This window comes from Triturus cristatus, chromosome 7, assembly GCF_964204655.1.
Source record: "Triturus cristatus chromosome 7, aTriCri1.1, whole genome shotgun sequence".
NCBI classification, from domain to species: domain Eukaryota; kingdom Metazoa; phylum Chordata; class Amphibia; order Caudata; family Salamandridae; genus Triturus; species Triturus cristatus.
Genome location: NC_140590.1, coordinates 1,609,658,443 through 1,609,680,942, shown reverse-complemented (window position 1 = coordinate 1,609,680,942; position 22,500 = coordinate 1,609,658,443). Strand labels below are relative to the sequence as shown.

The window sequence follows — 22,500 nt, the reverse complement described above, 5'->3', positions numbered from 1 at the left end:
ACCCTCAGCACTCTCTATGAGATTCGAGGTAAGTACAACACAGTCTTATTTAAGCATACATAAGTCACACAGGTAAGTAATACAGTTAGACCCTAGGGGCCACGCAAACCATATACTAAGTAAGTGGTATAAGGACCACTGTCACGAACACAGGTTAGGCCTAGGCCTAGGGAATCGCTGGGGCTACACTATACTACCAAAGGTTAAGAAGTGGGAGGCCCACGGGATTCAGGTGCAGAGTGGAAACACTCACGCGTAATGCGTAAAAGTCGATAGAAATAGTGATGTTTGGAAGTAAAGAGTCTTAGGGAACTTCGGAAAGAGCTAGGAGTTAGAGACTTGGAAACTAGACCCTAGGAAAGTCAATACCCTTGTGAGCACCGGAGTACTCAGTTTACCTAGCCCACGGGCTGCGGGTGCATAGGTGTGAACTTGCGTTGGGTTTCGTCGTCGACTCCTATGGATGCCTGAAGAAAAGGTGCTGATAGGCAGTCAGTGAAGAGTGTCCGGTGGATTCCAAGGTTGGAATCAAGAAGGAGGGTACCTGCAAGCAGAAGGGACAGAGTCTAGGTCACCAGCCAGGAGCCAGGAAGGAACCAGGAAGGAACCAGGCGATGTCATGAAGATGCAGGTGAAGAGGTGAAGCTTGTCGCAGCAGCCACAGGTACCAGGAGGCGTCGAGGATGACTAGAACCAGGAGGCGAGCTGTCCCACGAGGGCTCTTGCTGTTGGCGGCGTCATTGTCGAGTTCGGACCCAACAAGCCTTGGCAAGCGCAACCCACGCAGGATGAAGGATTCGCTTCTGTTGCAGACCAGGAAGGCTTGAGGTGCTTCTGTTTCACAGGGAAGCAAGGGCCAGTCTGGAGGAGCCAAACCAGCGGTGGAAAGTCAAGGGTTCATCGTCACTGAGGTTACTAGCCAACGGGCAAGCAACCGGACAGACGCGTCAAGCAGGAAAATGCAGAAGGGCCCCACGCAGAACTCGTGGAGTGTGGAGGGCTGATCTTCGGTGCAGATGGTGCTCGGGGTTGGGGCTTCTCAATCCCCAGAGCACAACTTCGAGGATGCCTCAGAAGCTGCGCTGGAAGCTAGTAGCCAATTTTCCCAGGTAGCCGGTCCCACGTCTCTCGTCGCCTCCACGGATCTCAGCTTTGCTGGTGATGTGGATCAGGGTCGGAGAAATCTGGAAGTCAAGGCGCTGGTCGGGCTCTGCAGTCGATTCCTCGTAGAACTTGGGCAAAGCAAACGGCAGGTCGCTTGTTGGTGCCTGTTTGCACAGGGTGGCCACTCCTTGGCCACAAGGGAGATTCTTCAGTCTTCTTCCGTAGTCGAATGTCAAAGGTCCAGAGTTTCTGTTGAAGTTGCAGTTTTCAGGATAATCCAAAGTCCCCTAGGAACTCAGCTCCCACTCTTATATTGATCTGGGAGGGCTGGGTAACCTGCTAGGTCCCTCCTATGGGTAGGACCAGGGAGGGGGGTGGTTACACCCCCTTCCCTTTGTCCAGTTTCGCACCAGGACTGGGGCTGGAGTGCCCCAGCACCGGTTTGAACCGGACTATGCATGGGACACCTTGTGTGCCCCAGGCAGTGTCTCGTTTCTTTCATCCCTCCCTGCCCCAATACACTAAGTCCTGTCTAGGGTGGTGCTAGCACCTCCCAAGGCAGGAAACCTTTTGTCCAAGCCTCCCTCACTGGAAGGACTCCCAGCAGCAGGAGGTCAGACTTGTGTCTGTGGCAGCAGCATCCATTTTGTGATACTGGGGCTCTGGTTAAATTTAACCGGGTAGTAGGTCTTCAACATGTCTTCTCCCTCTAGAAGGGGGGAATCCTATCCTCATCACCAGAAATGGTGTGGGGGTAGTATTCCAAAGTGTTAGACACCTTACACGACATGTTTTGATAAAGCCAAACCCTAGTTACCATAACCGCGAGGATTATAAGGCACTTTAAGAGTATATGGTAGGCGATATCATAGAACAGCTATAAGCACATGGTTCCGAAAGCTGCAGACAGGCTCAGCTCATGCTAGAGCACCATCTCACATGTTACCAAGCACTCTGCCTTCAGGATTGTTAAGGCCTGCAATAGGAGTGACTGAAAGGTTACCCATGTGTCTATATATGAGGTAGATATAGGAATACTATACCTAAGCAAGGGGTGATTACACGACCTTGCCCCATCTGAGTGATCAGCCAGTTGTGTCATGATGGGAGGCCAGCCAGGGGTGGCATAATACATGCTGCAGCCCTTGGTAGGCCTAGGGTACACCCATGCCCTGGGTACCTAAGGTACACTGTACAGGGCCCTAGAGGGTGATCCTTACCAATTGGGTTATGTACCTAAAGTACATAGTGTGAATTTAGAGAGAGAACAGCTGGGCTGTGGGTCTGATTAGCAGGCCCACAGCCACATCTAAGTCAAAAACCAGTGAAGCAAAAGCAAAAAGTGGGGGTGAACATAGAAAGCAGACCCTACTCTCCTACACAACCCCCCCCCCACAAACTTAGGGACATTAAACTAACCTTGACCAGTTGAGTCTTCATGTTCTAAGTGGAAATATCTGGAGAGTCCATCTGCATTGGCATGGTCAGTCCCAGATCTATGTTCCACTGTGAAGTCCATCCCCTGTAGGGAAATGGACCACCTAAGAAGTTTGGGATTTTCACCCTTCATCTGATTTAGCCACAAGAGGGGCTTATGGTCTGTCTGAATCTTGAAGTGAGTGCCAAACAGGTATGGCCTCAGCTTCTTCAGGGCCCAAACCACAGCAAAGGCCTCCCTCTCAATAGCTGACCAACGTTTCTCTCTAGGGGTCAGCCTTCTACTAATAAAAGCAATGGGCTGGTCTTGACCATCTATATTCAGTTGTGAAAGAACAGCTCCCACACCCAACTCAGAAGCATCTGACTGGACAATGAACTCTTTGGAGTAGTCTGGACTTTTCAGAATAGGTGCAGTGCACATGGCCTGCTTCAGGTCATCAAATGCCTTCTGACAGCTTACTGTCCACTGAACTTTCTTTGGCATCTTCTTAGAGGTCAAGTCATTAAGTGGTGTCACAATGGACCCATAGTTCTTAACAAACTTTCTGTAGTACCCAGTCAGGCCCAAGAAAGCTCTGACCTGTGTCTGGGTAATTGGAGGAGTCCAGTTCTTTATGGTCTGGATCTTGCTCTCCAGTGCTTGAACCTGACCCCCACCTACTAGGTGGCCCAGGTACACAACCTTGCTCTGCCCTATCTGGCACTTAGTGGCCTTGATAGTGAGGCCTGCCTTTTGCAGGGCCTCTAAAACATTCCTCAGGTGGACCAGGTGATCCTCCCAGGTGGAGCTAAAGACAGCAATATCATCAAGATAAGCTGCACAGTAGTCATCCAGGCCTGTAAGGACTTGATTCACCAACCTTTGGAAAGTGGCAGGTGCATTCTTCAAGCCAAAGGGCATTACCACAAATTGATAATGTCCTCCTGGGGTTGAGAAAGCAGTTTTGGCCTTTGCACTCTCAGCTAGTCTGATTTGCCAGTAGCCTGCTGTCAGGTCAAATGTACTGTCAGGAACACGCACTGCCAAACCAACCAGGGGTTCACGTCTTGGGCATCGCGGTAGATCGCTCAGAGACTACATGTCCCAAGAGCCTTAGCGAGTACGGCATGCGCGCGCAGACGCGGAAGGCTTCATAGAGCGCTTCCACGCTGGCGGCATTGCCGATTATCCTGTGTGCTGAGAGGACGCAGCGCATCTTGGTTGCGGTCCTCGTACTTTCGGCTGAGATTCGTTCAGCGACGTCAAAGGATTTGGTGGTGGTGCAGAGCGGAGACAGTCCACGGGGAGAAATCTTCGGTCTTGGTCCCCGCTATACAATACATTTCCAGGGGGCGAACGCTTGGAAGGAGTTTTCAATCCTCTGTTTCCTTTGGTTTGATACGGGTGGCAGACGCGGTAAGGATGCTGTGCACCACCTCGCTTTCTACTTCATCGGCTGCTTGGCTAGTAGATACCCCTTTAAAGCTACCAGGTTACGCATGGATGTAATTGTTGCTAGCAGGGCACTGCGTGGATAATACTCACCTGGTATTCCTCCTCGTTGGAGAGCCACACGTTTGTAGGCTCATGCGAGTGGTAGGAATACCGGAGTCAGAGAGATATCCATCCCAAGGGCAATTAAGCATATGCTTGACTTACAGTAAGACCGTGTGGAGGATAACACGGAACTTTGGGCTATAACAGTCCACACACGAGTGTGTGGTGAGTGGGATTTGTGTTGGTTACTCTATTGTTTGTGTCACGCGAAGAAAGGGATTCGCGTATAAACTGTCCTGATTATGTTTCCATAGCAGGGGATTGTGGGTGAGTCACGAAGTGCTCATGCTTCCTCTGCGATGCAATAACCAATGACATATGGGTATGTGTTGAATCAGACAAGAAATACTTGAATAGTGAGAATAACCTGAGTGTAGTGGTGGCGTGTGACTAATCCTGTCATCTTTCTTATAGTAGTACATTTAGGTTCTTATTGTGAATCAAGCCTTGTCCTCAGGACCCTCGAGCTGGGGGTGAAACGCCCAAGGTCACACTTGATGAAATTCGCACCTCGTTATTTTCTTTACAGGTAGTTATTGGTTATTAGAGAGTCACATTCACATAAAACCTAGGAGGGCAGAGTGGTGGGAGGAGGAGTAGTGTTTATAACGTGATGTTCTTATCTCATTTCAGATCTCCTTCCCTGCTGTCCCCTCCCTTTCCTTCCCTCACTCGATCACTTCAATGATCTGCGCTATAATAGCCATCAGACTTGAAGCTATCGAGGGGTGGACCATAATGAGCATCGTTCCGATCCTGAGGAGCTGAGGAACCCGACATGTACTCAAAAACTTGGCAGCTGCCAATCTGTCAATGAGCTGATCTGCCCTAGGTATTGGGTGGGCATCTGTCCTAGTGACAGCATTGAGACCTCTGTAATCCACGCAAAACCTCATCTCTCTCTTACCATCTTGGGTGTGAGGTTTTGGCACCAGAACTACAGGACTAGCCCAAGTGCTCTCTGAAGGTTCAATGACTCCCAGCTCCAACATCTTTTGTACCTCAATCTTTATGCAGTCCCTGACATGGTCAGGTTGCCTGTAGATTTTACTCTTCACAGGCAGACTGTCACCAGTGTCCACCTCATGGGTGCACCAGTTTGTCTGACTTAGGGTCAGAGAGAACATATGTCTATAGGCCTGTAGAACTTGTCTGCAGTCCTGTTGCTGATGGTTAGTGAGGCTGTCATTAAAGACTACACCATCAACTGAACCATCATCAGGGTTCTGAGTCAGCAGGTCTGGGAGAGGGTCACTCTCTTCCTCCTGCCCCTCATTGGTAGCCATGAGTAAGCCCATGTCTGCCCTGTCAACATAAGCCTTTAACCTGTTGACATGAAGCACCCTGTGGGGGCTTCTGGGAGTCCCAAGGTCCACCAAGTAGGTGACTTCTCCCTTCTGTTCAACAATAGTGTGGGGTTCAGACCATTTGTCCTGGAGTGCTGCTGGGACCACTGGCTCCAACACCCACACTTTCTGTCCTGGCTGGTACACAGTCAGCACAGCCTTTTGGTCATGCCAAGCTTTTTGGAGTTCTTGGCTTGCCTCAAGGTTTTTAGAAGCCTTCTTCATATACTCTGCCATCCTGGAGCGGAGGCCAAGTACATAATCCACTATATCCAGTTTGGGTTGTCTGAGAGGTCTCTCCCATCCTTCCCTTACTAGACACAGGGGTCCCCTTACAGGATGCCCAAACAAAAGCTCAAAAGGGCTGTAGCCAACCCCCTTTTGTGGGACCTCTCTGTAAGCAAACAGAAGGCCGGGTAAAAGGATGTCCCATCTTCGCCTAAGCTTGTCTGGTAAACCTTTTATCATCCCTTTTAGGGTCTTGTTGAACCTTTCAACAAGCCCATTGCATTGTGGGTGATAGGGTGTAGTGAATTTGTAGTTAACACCACACTCCTTCCACATTGCAGTCAAATATCCTCACATGAAGTTAGCACCTCTGTCAGAAACAACCTCCTTTGGAAACCCCACTCTGGAGAACACTCAAAGCAGGGCCCTGGCCACAACAGGAGCTGTTGTGGTCCTCAGGGGTATAGCTTCTGGGTACCTGGTGGCATGGTCCACTATCACCAGTATGAATCTGTGCCCAGATGCTGTTTGGGGGTCCATTGGTCCAACAATGTCTATCCCCACTCTCTCAAAGAGAACCCCCACCACAGGTAGTGGTATGAGGGGGGGCTTTGTGGTGCCACCTGATTTGCCACTGGCTTGGCAGGTGACACAGGAGCGACAAAACTCCTTGGTATCTTCTGACATGTGAGGCCAGTGAAAGTGAGGGACAAGTCTGTCCCAAGTCTTATTCTGGCCTAAGTGTCCTGCAAGTGGAATATCATGGGCCAAGGTAAGAAGGAAGCCTCTGAAACTCAATGGTATGACCAACCTCCTGGACGCACCAGGCTTGGGGTCTCTAGCCTCTGAGTACTGCAGCCCTTCATCCCAACACACTCTATGGGTACCTTGAGCATTCCCTGCAGCCTCAGCAGCAGCCTGCTGTCTGAGGGGTTCAAGAGAAGGACAGTCTAATTGTGCCTGCCTCAGATCTGCCCTTGAAGGTCCCCCTGTCCCAAGAAACTCAACCTGGTCAGGTTCCAGTTCTTCTAGGACAGTTCCTTCAGGGACCTCAGAATCATCCTCCTGTGAGGGCTGACTCTCTACCTGAGGCAGGGGGAAGGCACAGCCTGAACCCTACTGCTCGTTCTCTTGGGTTGTGTATGGTCCATTGTCCCAGGATCCAGCACTTGTTCCGTGTTGCACTTTTTGGCCTGTGACCTAGTCACAGCAAGGACATGTGCATCTATTCCCAGCATTTCTGCATGGGTCCTATACTCCACTTCAGCCCACACTGAAGTTTCAAGGTCATTTCCCAACAGACACTCTACAGGAAGATCTGAACTCACCACAACTTTCTTGAGGCCAGTTACCCCTCCCCAGGAGAAGTTAACAATTGCCACACTATGGGAGGTAGTGGCATTGCTAGCGTTGGTCACTAGGTAATTCTCACCTAGCATGATCTGTCCAGGGTCCACAAAGGCAGGTGTCACCATTGTGACTCTAGCACCTGTGTCCCTGTAGGCCTGAGCCATTCTATTGTTGATTAAAGGAGTCTGTCTGTACTTGCCCAGGTTACTGGGACCCACAGTAGAGGACAAAGCTATGTCCCCATCACAGATCAGAACAGCCTGAGTGGGTATTCTGACTAGGCCAGAATCCACTTCAGTTCCCAGGGTTAACCCTATTACATCCTTTTGCTGGGAACCACCACTTACAGCTGGACTAGGGGGTACAGTTGCCTTAGGGGCAATGGTGGCTGGGGGCTTGTCCTTTTTGGTGCATTCACTAAACCAATGGGAATTGGACTTACAATAGTTACACCAAGGTTTCTTTTGGCCATCTTTCTTTTTATCCTTTTTGGGACCACCCTCCCTCTGAGCCTTTTGGGGGCCTGGTGAAGACTTCTGGTCTTTTGATTTCTTCTCATTACCCTTCTGGTCTGCCTTTTTCTGATCACCGCCCTGGTTCTGGTTTTTCTGCTTAACTCTAGTCCTGACCCACCTATCTGCCTTCTTTCCAAATTCTTGGGGAGAAGTTAGGTCAGAGTCAATCAAGTGTTGATGCAGCAGCTGGTTTTGACAGTTGTTAAGGATTTGCTCTCTCATGATCAAATTATACAATCCTGTATAGTCCTTAACCTTACTACCCAATAAACAGCCTTCCAAAGCCTTAGTGGCACAATCTACAAAGTCAGTCCAGTCCTGAGTCTGTGTCTTCTGGGTATCCCTGAACAACAACCTGTATTGTTCAGTGGTTAGGCCAAACCCATCAATCAGAGCACTCTTCAGGACAGTGTAATTGTCAGCATCCTCATCACTAACTGTGAGGAGCTTGTCTCTACCTTTCTCAGAGAAGGAGAGCCACAAGATAGCTGCCCACTGACTTTGGGGTACCTGCTGTACTTTGCAAGCCCTCTCCAAAGCAGTTATCCATTTGTGGATGTCATCCCCACACTTGTAGGGAGGGACAATCTTGCTCAGGTTTCTATTGTCATAGGTCCTGTCTCTATCTTTAGGGATAGTGCTGCCACCAGTGGGTCCTAACCCACTTAACTTTTTCTCTCTGGCCAGAGCAAGTCTCTCTTTGGCAAGGGCAAGTTCGTCCCTTTCAATCCTCAGATTGACTTCCCTCATTCTGGCCTGATGCTCTTTTCTCTGTGGAGAAGTCATTCCCCTGTGAGAAGAGGCATTGGAGCTATTAGAGACATGGGAGTGGATAGATTCCCTGGAAGGGGATCTTCCTCTCCTGCTTCTCTGGTTAAGTCCACTTGAGGGTCTGAATGGGGGGACCCCATTCTGACTCCCATGTAGGCTTAAGTTAGCCTGGCTACGTCTCCTAACTTGGACCTGGCTGTCTACATCATCTTCTGAAGTCCCTGCTGACTCATCTTGATCAGTATTGTGAGGGGAGTCTTCTGTAGAGGGCAGACCCTCATTGGTACCTAAGGTACCATCCTGGGAGGCTCTCTGAGCATCATACTCTTCTAAGATCTCCACTAGATAAATGAGGGTAGGGTTTGAACCCTGTTTTAACTTTCTGGAGGTACACAATTGTCTCATCTCCTGAAACGTTAGGGTATCATATCTAGAGGGTATCTTTTTAGGATATCCCCCTCCTGAGAGAGAATCATCTTGATCTCCTCTCAGAGACATGATCTAGTGAGGGTGTGGTGTGTGCACCTACCTACACTAGTTGTATCTACTAAAACCTCTCTAGTAGTTGTAGTCAGGGTGTGCTAGGCCCTTCAACCTACAACAACTAAGTTCAGTAGAACTTAAGTATTTATAAGCTATGTTATATGTACCTGACAAATATCCTTGTGATCTTTCAATTTGATATCTCAAGATTGCAATGGTATCACAACAGCAAGCTCAGATCCCAACCGCTGCTCACCAATGTGAGAAGTTGGCCTGATATATGATGTCACTAGTTCTAGTGTACACGTTGTATCAGTCCAAACAACCCTTATGGTGATTGGTTGTAAAGTCAACCTTATAGACCAGCTATCCTAGTGGTAGCATGGACAAGAGCAGTCTTAGACTAAACTCTGTATGGCATGTGAAGCCAGCTGTTATACCATTTGCAATCCCTTGAATACCAAATGAAAGGACACCACAACAGATATATATAAAAATAGGATGTATTTATTCTAGTCAAAATACCCTCAGCACTCTCTATGAGATTCGAGGTAAGTACAACACAGTCTTATTTAAGCATACATAAGTCACGCAGGTAAGTAATACAGTTAGACCCTAGGGGCCACGCAAACCATATACTAAGTAAGTGGTATAAGGACCACTGTCACGAACACAGGTTAGGCCTAGGCCTAGGGAATCGCTGGGGCTACACTATACTACCAGTTGCTAGGCAGTGGGAGGCCCACGGGATTCAGGTGCAGAGTGGAAACACTCACGCGTAATGCGTTAAAGTCGATATAAATAGTGATGTTTAGAAATAAAGAGTTTTAGGACACTTCGGAAAGAGCTAGGAGTTAGAGATTTGGAAACTAGACCCTAGGATAGTCAATACCCTTGTGAGCACCGGAGTACTCAGTTTACCTAGCCCACGGGCTGCGGGTGCATAGGTGTGAACTTGCGTCGGGTTTCGTCGTCGACTCCTATGGATGCCTGAAGAAAAGGTGCTGACAGGCAGTCAGTGAAGAGTGTCCGGTGGATTCCAAGGTTGGAATCAAGAAGGAGGGTACCTGCAAGCAGAAGGGACAGAGTCTAGGTCACCAGCCAGGAGCCGAGAAGGAACCAGGCGATGTCGTGAAGATGCAGGTGAAGAGGTGAAGCTTGTCGCAGCAGCCACGGGTACCAGGAGGCGTCGAGGACAACTAGAACCATGAGGCGAGCTGTCCCACGAAGGCTCTTGCTGTTGGCGACGTCGTTGTCAAGTTCGGACCCAACAAGCCTTGGCAAGCGCAACCCACGCAGGATGAAGGCTTTGCTTCTGTTGCAGACCAGGAAGGCCTGAGGTGCTTCTCTTTCACAGGGAAGCAAGGGCCAGTCTGGAGGAGCCAAACCAGTGGTGGAAAGTCAAGGGTTCGTTGTCACTGAGGTTACTAGCCAACGGGCAAGCAACAGGACAGACGCGTCGGGCAGGAAAATGCAGAAGGGCCCCACGCAGAACTCGTGGAGTGTGGAGGGCTGATCTTCGGTGCAGATAGTGCTCGGGGTCGGGGCTTCTCAATCCCCAGAGCACAACTTTGAGGATGCCTCAGAAGCTGCGCTGGAAGCTAGTAGCCAATTTTCCCAGGAAGCCGGTCCCATGTCTGTCGTCACCTCCACGGATCTCAGCTTTGCTGTGGATGTGGATCAGGGTCGGAGAAGTCTGGAAGTCAAGGCGCTGGTTGGGCTCTGCAGTCGGTTCCTCGTATAACTTGGGCAAAGGAAACGGCAGGTCGCTTGTTGGTGCCTGTTTGCACAGGGTGGCCACTGATTATTAAGGGAAAGGCCCCCCCTGAAATTACTTAAGGTCCAAGAGAAGGGGGGGAAAAAGGGCAAGAAAAAACAGTCAAAACCTCTATCAGGACCTTTATTACTTTTAACAGAGACCTATACAGGTTCTATCCTGCCGACAACAAATCATTAGTTAAAGACACATACGATACAAAGTAATATTTACAGTCATTTTATTTTTTCAATTTTTGATTTCTTCTTCAATGATAACATCAAGTACTTTATATACAATGGACATACATATTAATTAGACCACGTAAAACAAAAATCTTATTCATAAATGTGAGTACCCCCACCAATAAGATCACAAAAATCTTCTCATCATACTCTCTATCCCAAGCATACATCAGTCATCCTCATACTATTAAAATAACAAAAACATTCAGAAGCTATACAAGGTCCCACAAAATCAAATGGGAAGAGAAACAGGCACTTTAATGGTTGTTTTCTTATGGAGCTGGATCTCTTGGGACCTCTCCTCTATAATGGTGGAAAAGGTCAAGGTCTTGGCCTACGCGCGTTTCGGTGGAGAACCACCTTCCTCAGGACCAACAATAAGAGGGAAGAAAGCCCTTAAAATTGAAGGGGGTGTCTGTGGAAAATTAAATGCAACACTTTAATAATGGGCAGGAAGACATATTTAGTAATACATTGGACTTCAATTATCCCAGGTAAATCACCAGTTCACATTAGTCATATCACCTATAAGATACAGCACACCCAGCGTGTTAGAAAAGATATGACAAATGTGTATTGAGTATAGAAGAGAAGTAAAACCTTCAACTATGTGCTAAGATAGAGTTGAATCATAATAGATCTGAGAATAGGTTGAAAAGCTAATATACTGTGCATGTCTGAAAGAACTACCTGAAGTGGAAACGACAGGTTAGCTCGACTGTGAATACTAGTCGTTTTGGTAGTGTCAGGAACACTCCTATTTATCCAGTTCACATATAGACCAGTCTGTGTCTAGATTATAAAGCAATATATAAGTGAAAGACATCTCATTTAAAAATACAGACTCGTTTGGGCTAAGGATCACAAAAACATGCTTACCCTATTATATTTGAAAGGATAGTGAATTGTACTAATCAGTCTGCGGATGGCAGAAACAGCAACCTCTTTTAAATTCCACGGAGTTGGCTGCTGAGCTGTATATGGAGCAATTGAATCTCGCAACAGCTAAACAACAGAAAAAAAACACAAAAAAAATCTAGTAAGTTTGTTACTATTTGTGTTTAAAAGCTCTACAAAAGGATAATTATTAGAGAAGGTAATGGTTTAGACTTCTATTGTGACTAACTGAAAGGGATAATGGCGACACTAGGTTTGGATATACAAGGTTTAGAGGACGGTTCCTGACAAATCTATTTATATGACACCCATTATCAACAATATCAATGATAGCGGCCGAGCCACGTGGGAAATCTACAATAGTACTCTCGTTATTTATTAATCAGTTATTGGCAAACATGAGACTAAACGCAGCGGTTGGGAAACATGTGAAGCACTGAAATTACGTTATCTAAAGGCCGTGGTACAGCTACTGCATATGAAAGCGATTCAAGAAGCTAGAGGAGTATTCTGAACAACGTAGATGCACCGAAAGGACTAAAAGTCTTATATTAAAATGGATACGAATAACAGAAGAGAGTAGTGACATTTGCAACACGGAGAATAGTAACTGCGTGAATAAATCAAGCGCTGGCTTGTCCGTGAAGTAGGTACCTGCCTGAGAGTGCGAAGCTTATCTCTAGATAGATTAAAAAAGAGAAATGACAAACAATTCCTCACACACGAAATAGGTGCTACGGGGCTTACCTAATTACAGCAACGTTTCAGCATGAATCACGCATCGCAGTCGGAACGCTCAGCAAAGCTAATGAAACGAGCCACCACCGGATCTTAAATCTGAGAGTATTTGTTAATTGGCCAAGGAAAGCTCGCGAGAATTCCAGAAAGGCCGCGTAGGCAAATACTGCGGTCTATAGAATGATGATTGAGAACATGGGCGACATATTATACTGTGGAACGCTCCCAAGAAGTTTAAACGTAATGAGCAACCAATATGTGAGCGTGACACAATTAGTTTAAAAATGATAACACGTTGGTAATGATAAATAGTCTAAAAAAGCACCGCCATAAAGAATAGAAAATACTGCTGTTCACAACGACGGTTTTAGTCTTGTGAAACAAAAATACTGATATCACATGGTTAATAGTAAGTCCAAGGAAAGATTTTTCCTCCCGTAACAACCTACGTATTGCAACGTGAACACGTTGTGAGTAGTTAGAAATAGACTAGCGGAGTTTCGCGAGACTGGTCTCTTTGGAATAACTCTTATAATCAAAGCCTGTCGATAAGGCAGCCATATTGAGATGAATAACAATGGGCTACAAACCCCTAAAGAAGGGGGGGTATGATCAAATTGGTGGGCCTAAAAGATGTTAAATGCTAAGGATGAGCAAAGAATACTAGCAGGCGTTTGGGTAAAAGCTCGTTTTGCCAAATAACCCATAGGGTTCCTTATTGTAAGCTCATTGGTTGGGTTAACTAAGCTAAGAATACATGTCAAAGATCAATGCTACTTCTGGTGGATGTATATCATAAAAGCGCATAAGGTATACTATGAAGGAATTATGTGACTAGCCACACAATTTCTTCATTGAGACCTCTTCGAACTGTGTCAAAGTGAAAAATCCAAAAGGATTCTCCATCTCTTCTAACTTTGTCTGTATCCCGTCCAGCCTTAGGGATGATTTTCTCCAAGATAAGCCATTGAAGCTCTTTTTCATTATGGTGAAAATCCAGGAAGTGACTTACCATGGGTGCTTGTCTTTTGCCAGTTCTAATGGCTGATTTATGTTCAGACAATCTCGTTCTGAACTCTCTGCCTGTCTCTCCTATATACCATAATCCACAAGGACAGAGTATTAGATAGACTATGTTACTACTTCTGCAATTAGTATGGCTTTTCAGTTTTGCTGTTTTGGTGCCATAAGTGCAGATTTGAGTAGTAATAGCTGAGGAACACGCATGGCAATTGCCACATCTATGGTTCCCTAGGATGGGAGGGTGTCCATCAATGGTCATTTGTTCTTCTTTGTGTATACATGGTCTACTATGTACCAATCTGTCTCTCAAATTAGGATTTCTCCTGAATGCTACAGTGGGTTGGACTAGAGCACTGTCTTCTCCATTAGCATTGAGAATTTTCCAATTTCTGTGTAGTACCTTCTGAATTTTGTTATTAAGACTTGAATGGTTGACCACACAGACGATTTTCTCAAGTGGTTGTTTTTCTCTCCCGGAGATCAACGCGTCTCTGTTATAATATTTAGCGCGTTTCATGGAGTGTCTCACTAATCGTCTGGGATATCCTCTGTGAAGTAATCTCTTTTGAAGTCCTTCAGCATGAAAGGTGAACTCACTTAAGCTGGTACAGTTACGCCTAATTCTCAAAAATTCCCCAAAGGGGATAGAGTCCTTTTGGCAACTCGGATGAAAACTACTATGCTGTAAGATGGTGTTTTTAGCAGTAGGTTTTCTAAAAAGACTTACTTCGATGTTGCCTTTGCCATTTTTGATCCAAATATCTAGGAACTCCACTTTATCTGCTGAGTATTTGGCAGTAAACTTGAGATTCTTATCACTGAGGTTAAGCCACTCAATAAATTGTAGTAGGTCTTGTTCATCACCTGACCAGATGAAAAAGATATCATCTATGAATCTATGCCATACCTGTATATTCTCATTGAAAGGGGCTATTTCGTTGAAAATGTGTTTTAATTCAAACTCCCCCATGTATATATTTGCTACACTAGGAGCACATGAAGCGCCCATACTGGTACCTTTGATCTGATGGAAAAGATCATCTCTAAATTCAAAAAAGTTGTTATGTAATACAATATCAAGACATTCCAGAATGAATTTGTTAGGTCTTTCACCCGGGATTCTAGCTAGAAGCGCTGCCACTGCTTCTATTGCTTGATCTTGGGGAATGTTTGTATATAATGATTCTATATCCAGAGTGACCAGATATTGTGTCTTGTTATTAAAGGGTAGATGTTCTACAGTCGCTATCATGTGTCCAGTGTCTTTGATGTAAGAGGCATAGAGTTTGGTAAGTGGACAGAGGAAAGAATCCACATATTGTGAGAGTGGTTCGGTACAGGAGTTGATGGATGAGATAATAGGTCTCATAGGCGGATCCGTGACATTTTTGTGTGTTTTGGGGACTCCGTATAAAACGGGAACGACTGTATGTTTTTTAGTTAGAAAATCCAACTCTTTCTGACAAATGTAGCCATCGCTGAAAGCTTTGGCTGTACTGTTATTAATGAGTATTTTTAAATCTAGCAAAACCGATCTATGCACTCTGCGATAGTGATCTGGTATCCATAGCATGGATTTCATTTTCTCTGTGTAGATGTCACTATCCATGATGACTATCCCTCCTGCTTTGTCACAGGGTTTGATCGTAATGGAGGAGTTGTTTTGTAGATCATTGAGGGCAGTCTTTTCAGTGAGCGTCAAATTAGAGTTGGTATGAGGAACATATTTGAGAATTCTTTCAATTTCCTTTAAAACTGATTTCTCAAAGATTGCCACCTCAGGCCCTACCATATCTAATGATGGAGTAAATTTAGAGGGCAGCTTGCAGCCAGAGTAGTTAATCTCTTGTTCTGATGGGTTAGTATCAGACATATATTTTTTAAGCCTTATTTTACGGAAGAAAGAGAAAAGATCTTTATGGAGTTTGAAAATATCAGGCTGCGTACTGGGCACAAATGATAGCCCTTTACTCAAAATATTTATTTCTTCTGAGGAGAGCAGGTGACTAACATGTTAAAAATCGGAATGTTATCATGTTTCAAATCTTTTTTATCTAGGATTTCCAATATTGGTGGTTCCGTGTCCTCATATACTGTTGTGGATGTACTAGCTCTGTTTGAGGATAGTGGTTCCTTTCTTGTCTCTGACCTCTTCCACCATTATAGAGGAGAGGTACCAAGAGATCCAGCACCATCAGAAAACAACCATTAAAGTGCCTGTTTCTCTTCCCATTTGATTTTGTTGGACCTTGTATAGCCTCTGAATGTTTTTGTTATTTTAATAGTATGAGGATGACTGATGTATGCTTGGGATAAAGAGTATGATGAGAAGATTTTTGTGATCTTATTGGTGGGGGTACTCACATTTATGAATACGATTTTTGTTTTAGGTGGTCTAATTAATATGTATGTCCATTGTATATAAAGTACTTGATGTTATCATTGAAGAAGAAATCAAAAATAGAAAAAATAAAATGACTGTAAATATTACTTTGTATTGTATGTGTCTTTAACTAATGATTTGTTGTCGGTAGGATAGAACCTGTATAGGTCTCTGTTAAAAGTAATATAGGTCCTGATAGAGGTTTTGACAGTTTTTTCTTGCACAGGGTGGCCACTCCTTGGCCACAAGGGAGATTCTTCAGTCTTCTTCCGTAGTCGAATGTCGAAGGTCCAGAGTTACTGTTCAAGTTGCAGTTTTCAGGATAATCCAAAGTCCTAGGGACTCAGCTCCCACTCTCAGTGGCGGACGGTGATATTTGAAAGTGGTGTGGTGGGGCGTAAAATGTTTGTCATACTTCAGCATAGCTTGCGAGCATAGCTCGCGAGCCCGAACAACCTAAGGGGGGTTCAGGGGGGTTCTCCCCTCGAGAACATTTTGAAAAAAGAGTGGAAAATGGTGCATTTTCAAGCAAATTTGAGAAAGCAGAAAGGTTAATAAAGCAATTAAGAAAGTGCAGTTATTACAGTAATAAAGAGATCATGTCATATAACATAGGTAGCTGCTTATTCAGTATAACCACAGAGCTTCATAACAGACTTTGTGATATAATGCATTTCTGAGTACCTCTGCCCCGACATTTTTAAGAACTAAAAATTGCATTTTGCTTTGGTCAAGTTGGTACAAATGTTGATACACAATTCCCCAGAAGTTGAACCTTTGCAAAATTCCTCAGTCTGCTGAGAAACACATTTTGGCCAGGCATCTATCTTTCCTAGATACTGATTTCAAGGTGCATGGAGTAGGGTGGGGTATTTAGCGCATAGGGTAATTAGTACAAAGAAAGCATTTTTAGGCCAGAGCTTGGACCGCCGGCTGGCTAGAGTCCAACTTAAGTCACCCAACCACACACCAACTTAAGTCACCCACATAGGGGTAGTAAGCAGCTGCAGCACTATATAATTGCAACAATACAATGAAGACAATTATATTTAAACCGCTAGTGCAAAACGTGCCGGAATGGAAACCAGAAGCCACCCTGGCAAAAAATACTCAAACCAGTCCCACTCCCTTCACCTCTTCGCTCTAGCTCGCCTCAGTCTCGCCATCTATTTTCTCGCTCTCCTCTCTTTTCTCTTGTCCCCTCTGAACTGTCTCCCTCTCTCCCTCTCTCTAGGCCCCCTGTGGATGCTGCAATTAACCCCAGGGAACTGGGGCAAGGGAGAGAGACCCCACCAGCGGTCCCGGGATTTCAAAACCGGCCTCCGGCCCATGGGGGAAATGTCCTATTGAATGAAAGGCCAGTCTCTGCCCTCTCATCACCTCGAGCCCACGCCTCCTGTGCCACCTGGGACTCGACTACGACTACTTTATACATGAGACAGACAGGTACCGTACAGTCATTTGTCAGCAAAGGTTTCCAGACATGGAAAAAGCATTGAATTTGTTGGAGCAAACGGAACGAGGAGGCACACGCTCAGATGACACAACTGGCACAGCTGGCATGACGCATGATCATGAGGCACCTGACTTGCCACCACTGAGGCTCGAGCCGCCCAGAAGGCGAGCGGTTTTATGTCACCGTCACATCCTTATTCCGGTGATGACTCACAATGGATGTGCCATTTAAACGGCTCGCTATAATAACCTTTCCTGGCTTGGTGCAAACAACGCATTCTGCTGCCAACAACACGGGAAACCTTGTGCGTAGGCGAGGTGCCTGCCGTATGGGACATACTTTGCAAGCTTATGATGTGAAATGTGCTGCAACGCAGCCCCCTTACATGCCAGAAAGGATTTCCATCACACATGCATTGTTTTTTGCTTATTCCTTTTTACATTTGTATGTTTAACATGTTTTCTGTAGCGCACAGATACCCAGACGGGTTATGTTCGCGCCATATAAAACTCCTCAAATCAAATAAACACTACAGCAGAGCTGCACTCAGTACCAACAGACACACCTTTATTCCCCGTGGTGGGCGAATAACATTTTATTATGGCGAAGAATCCAGTTTTAAGAGCACCTTGTTTTAAATGAAATCCTGCCCAGCGAAACGTCACATTGACGTATACACATGTTCGTAAACCTCTAAAGGCAAGCGACAAGTTTATACATCAAATTTCGGGCTTATTGCCTCTCCAAATGTTTTTGTGTTCTCCAGTCTAGTGGGATGTTTCTATCACAAAGCCTTCTGGCTTCCTCGTGCTCCTAAAGTTGCCATGCTCAGTCAGTGCCACTGCCAGCTGAGGGCGGACTGCTGGCAAGGACCGAAGGTGCCCGTTCTTCAGTAGCTACTCAGCTGGGTAGGTGCAAGTGAGGAGAGGGGTTCTTATGTATAACGGGTCAGGTCAGGGACTGGGCCTCAGTCGAAGGGCTCGGTGACGTGACGGTGTACTGTACACATTACAAAAAAAAATACAAAAACTTAAGCCTCCACAATCATAGTGAGTGTCGTGATACATACTAGAGTCAAACTCAAAACTGACTGACTCGCTGCTGGCTCCGGCACACTGTGTCTCGTCTGCTCGTCGTCGTGCTCGCTCCGACTCGTGACTCTCTCTGTCTCTGACCGTGACTTAGTCCTCACACGGTCGCACCTCGTGGTCGTGTCGTCGTCTCGTGTGGCAGGCAGCAGGCACTGGCACGGTGACGTGGTGCGCTGAACAGTGTAGAGACTGGAATGGCCAATCACTACTGCATGGCTTCACATTGCCGCAGTGTGATTGGCCATACCATACGCACAGCGCACCAGGGACCGCGGTGAATAAACTCAGCCAATCCTGCCACTGTGCCAGCAGCGCCAGGATTGGCTTAAGAGCAGGGTTAGTCCCTGCCCATAATGAAACCCGGGGCCTGCGTTAGGAGAAGCACCCTCGGGTCCCAGTCACCTGTAGTAGTCAAAATTTCTAAGTGCCACACACACACGTCTGTGGATGTTCGGGCCGTGATTCCAGAATAGAGCCCAAAACATGACATGCGCATTGCCCACTGCTCTGCTGTCTGCTGGACTGCTGCGCGCCGCTATCCACGTCAGCGGCAGCCCCGCCCACACACACCCAGGGCAGGCACAGACTACAATGCTCGGCTGCGAAATTCATTGATTCAACAATAGAAGCTGCCGTGGCGGTGCATCCATTGGGGGCGTTGGGGCTGTTCCAGCTTAGTGGGGCAACGCCCCAACACCCCCAATGGACGCACCACCACTGCCCACTCTTATACTAATCTGGGGGGCTGGGTTACCTGCTAGGTCCCTCCTATGGGTGGGACCAGGGAGGGGGGTGGTTACACCCCCTTCCCTTTGTCCAGTTTTGTGCCAGGACTGGGGCTGGAGTGCCCCAGCACCGGTTTGAACCGGACTATGCATGGGACACCTTGTGTGCCCCAGGCAGTGTCTCGTTTCTTTCATCCCTCCCTGCCCTAATACACTAAGTCCTGTCTAGGGTGGTGCTAGCACCTCCCAAGGCAGGAAACCTTTTGTCCAAGCCTCCCTCGCTGGAAGGACTCCCAGCAGCAGGAGGTCAGACTTGTGTCTGTGGCAGCAGCATCCATTTTGTGATGCTGGGGCTCTGGTTAACTTTAACCGGGTAGTAGGTCTTCAACATGTCTTCTCCCTCTAGAAGGGGGGAATCCTATCCTCATCGCCAGAAATGGTGTGGGGGTAGTATTCCAAAGTGTTAGACACCTTACACAACATGTTTTGATAAAGCTAAACCATAGTTACCATAACCGCGAGGATTATAAGGCACTTTAAGAGTATATGGTAGGCGATATCATAGAACAGTTATAAGGACATGGTTCCGAAAGCTGCAGACAGGCTCAGCTCATGCTAGAGCACCATCTCACATGTTACCAAGCACTCTGCCTTCAGGAGTGTTAAGGCCTGCCATAGGAGTGACTGAAAGGTTACCCATGTGTCTATATATGAGGTAGATATAGGAATACTATACCTAAGCAAGGGGTGATTACACGACCTTGCCCCAGCTGAGTGATCAGCCAGTTGTGTCATGATGGGAGGCCAGCCAGGGGTGGCATAATACATGCTGCAGCCCCTGGTAGGCCTAGGGTACACCCATGCCCTGGGTACCTAAGGTACACTGTACAGGGCCCTAGAGGGCGATCCTTACCAATTGGGTTATGTACCTAAAGTACATAGTGTGAATTTAGAGAGAGAACAGCTGGGCTGTGGGTCTGATTAGCAGGCCCACAGCCACATCTAAGTCGAAAACCAGTGAAGCAAAAGCAAAAAGTGGGGGTGAACATAGAAAGCAGACCCTACTCTCGTACAGAACCCTTCTCCACTTCGGCCTTCAAAGTTCTCGTTTGAATATTTGCTACTACCATCAAGATCTGCACCTGCGGCGGCTCCACCTGGGCCCTCGCCCCGTGGTTCCATGCGCACCGCAGCGGTCCTCCTGCTTGTTGCAGCTTAGCCCCCACGGCTCTCAGCGCTGGCGATGGCCGGGAATGGGCCCAACGATCCAGCGCCATCCATTTTCAGGGCTAGTTGATTCGGCAGGTGAGTTGTTACACACTCCTTAGCGGATTTCGACTTCCATGGCCACCGTCCTGCTGTCTATATCAACCAACACCTTTTCTGGGGTCTGATGAGCGTCGCATCGGGCGCCTTAACCCGGCGTTCGGTTCATCCCGCAGCGCCAGTTCTGCTTACTAAAAGTGGCCCATTAGGCACTCGCATTCCATGCCCGGCTCCACGCCAGCGAGCTGGGCTTCTTACCCATTTAAAGTTTGAGAATAGGTTGAGATCCTTTCGGCCATAAGACCTCTAATCATTCGCTTTACCAGATAAAACTGGGGGCTCCGAGCGCCAGCTATCCTGAGGGAAACTTCAGAGGGAACCAGCTACTAGATGGTTCGATTAGTCTTTCGCCCCTATACCCAGGTCGGACGACCAATTTGCACGTCAGGAACACTAAGGACCTCCACCAGAGTTTCCTCTGGCTTCGCACTGCCCAGGCATAGTTCACCATCTTTCGGGTTCTATCACGGTCGCTCATGCTCCACCTCCCTGACAGAGCGGGTGAGAGGTGCCGGTGGTTCGCCCGCCGCTGGAAACGTGGCGGGATCCCACCTCAGCCGGCGCGCGCCGTCCCTTACCTTCATTGCGCCACAGGGTTTCGCTCGGCCCTCCGACTCGCGCACGTGTTAGACTCCTTGGTCCGTGTTTCAAGACGGGTCGTGTGGGTAACCGACATTGCCGCAGACCCCTGGCACCCGGCGTGGGCCTCCCGACCCAGCGGCGCGACAGTCGGGCTGCACTGAGAACAGTCCGCCCCAATCGACAGTCGCACCGGGAGCAGGGGGCCCCGTCCCCCCTTCAACTGCCCCGGCGCGCCCCGAGGGGCGGCCGGGAACAGGTGCCCGGGGAGGGTGCGGAGGCGGTCGAATCTCCCTCAGCCCTGTGGACACGGTGAAGCTGCTGCCAGGGGGGCTGTAACACCCTCCGCCTGGTCCGGAGGGCCACCTGCCACCCCGAAGCCTTCCCAGCCAACCCGGAGCCGGTCGCGGCACACCGCCGCTGAGGAAATGTGCCCGGGGGGGGCCGGGTAGGGCCCGGGCACCGGTCCTGCGGAGGGGATCCGGAACTCCCAGGCCACCGACCTTCCCGCCGTGTTGAATCCTCCGGGCAGACTGCACGGACCCCACCCGTTTACCTCTCAATGGTTTCACGCCCTCTTGAACTCTCTTCAAAGTTCTTTTCAACTTTCCCTTACGGTACTTGTTGGCTATCGGTCTCGCGCCCGTATTTAGCCTTAGATGGAGATAACCACCCGCTTTGGGCTGCATTCCCAAGCAACCCGACTCCGTGAAGACCCGATCCCGGCACGCCGGGGGCCGCTACCGGCCTAACACCGTCCGCAGGGTGAGCCTCGATCAGAAGGACTTGGGCCCCCTGAGCGACGCCGGGGAGTTGGTCTTCTGTACGCCACATTTCCCACGCCGGGCGGGGATTCGGTCCTGGGCTCTTCCCTCTTCACTCGCCGTTACTGGGGGAATCCTGGTTAGTTTCTTTTCTTCCGTTTAGTAATATGCTTAAATTCAGCGGGTCGCCACGACTGATCTGAGGTCGTAGTCGGAAAGAAAACGCTGGAGCGTTAAGGGGGAGCCGGGGAAGGCCAGACCCCTGCCGGAGCAGGGGCATGGCGTACCGGGCAGCGCGCACCCTCTTTCCCCGGATCGCGTCTGGAGGGCGCCCGAGGCACGGGCGTGCGGGCAGCCGGTAGGACACCACGGACAGCCATGCGCGGCACACAGCCAGGCGCCCCGGGATGGACCGGTCTCCAGGCCCCTTCTCGGAGGCCAGGCGTGCCGGTGACATACCTCCGTGGCAGGACCCGGCGAGAGATCCTGCTACGGGCGATCGGGGGGTCTGACCTTGTGGGGGGATGAAGGTGAAGTGGAGCTCACCCTGCGACGGCCCCAGCCGCGTCCTGGGGAAGCCCCGCGGCGATTGTCGATCGAGCGACCCTCAGACAGGCATAGCCCTGGGCCGCAAGGTGCGTTCAAAGTGTCGATGATCAATGTGTCCTGCAATTCACACTAATTCTCGCAGCTAGCTGCGTTCTTCAATGACACGCGAGCCGAGTGATCCACCACCAAGAGTC

General features: G+C 48.2%; 1 long non-coding RNA gene and 2 pseudogenes across 1 annotated transcript in view; all 3 read right to left on the bottom strand.

Moving 5' to 3' along the window:
* The window catches only part of LOC146812489 (uncharacterized), a 24,735-nt gene extending 12,226 nt beyond the window's left edge, over positions 1-12,509 (bottom strand). Inside the window, exons 1-2 of the long non-coding RNA XR_014966865.1 lie at positions 12,420-12,509; positions 11,655-11,780 (exon numbers count right to left, since the gene is read on the bottom strand). This is a non-coding gene — a long non-coding RNA (uncharacterized LOC146812489). The remainder of the gene's footprint in view (positions 1-11,654; positions 11,781-12,419) is intronic.
* Positions 12,510-20,100: 7,591 nt separating this feature from the next.
* LOC146812488 (28S ribosomal RNA) lies at positions 20,101-21,942 on the bottom strand (annotated as a pseudogene).
* A 416-nt stretch (positions 21,943-22,358) lies between these two features.
* On the bottom strand, positions 22,359-22,500 carry LOC146812487 (5.8S ribosomal RNA; annotated as a pseudogene).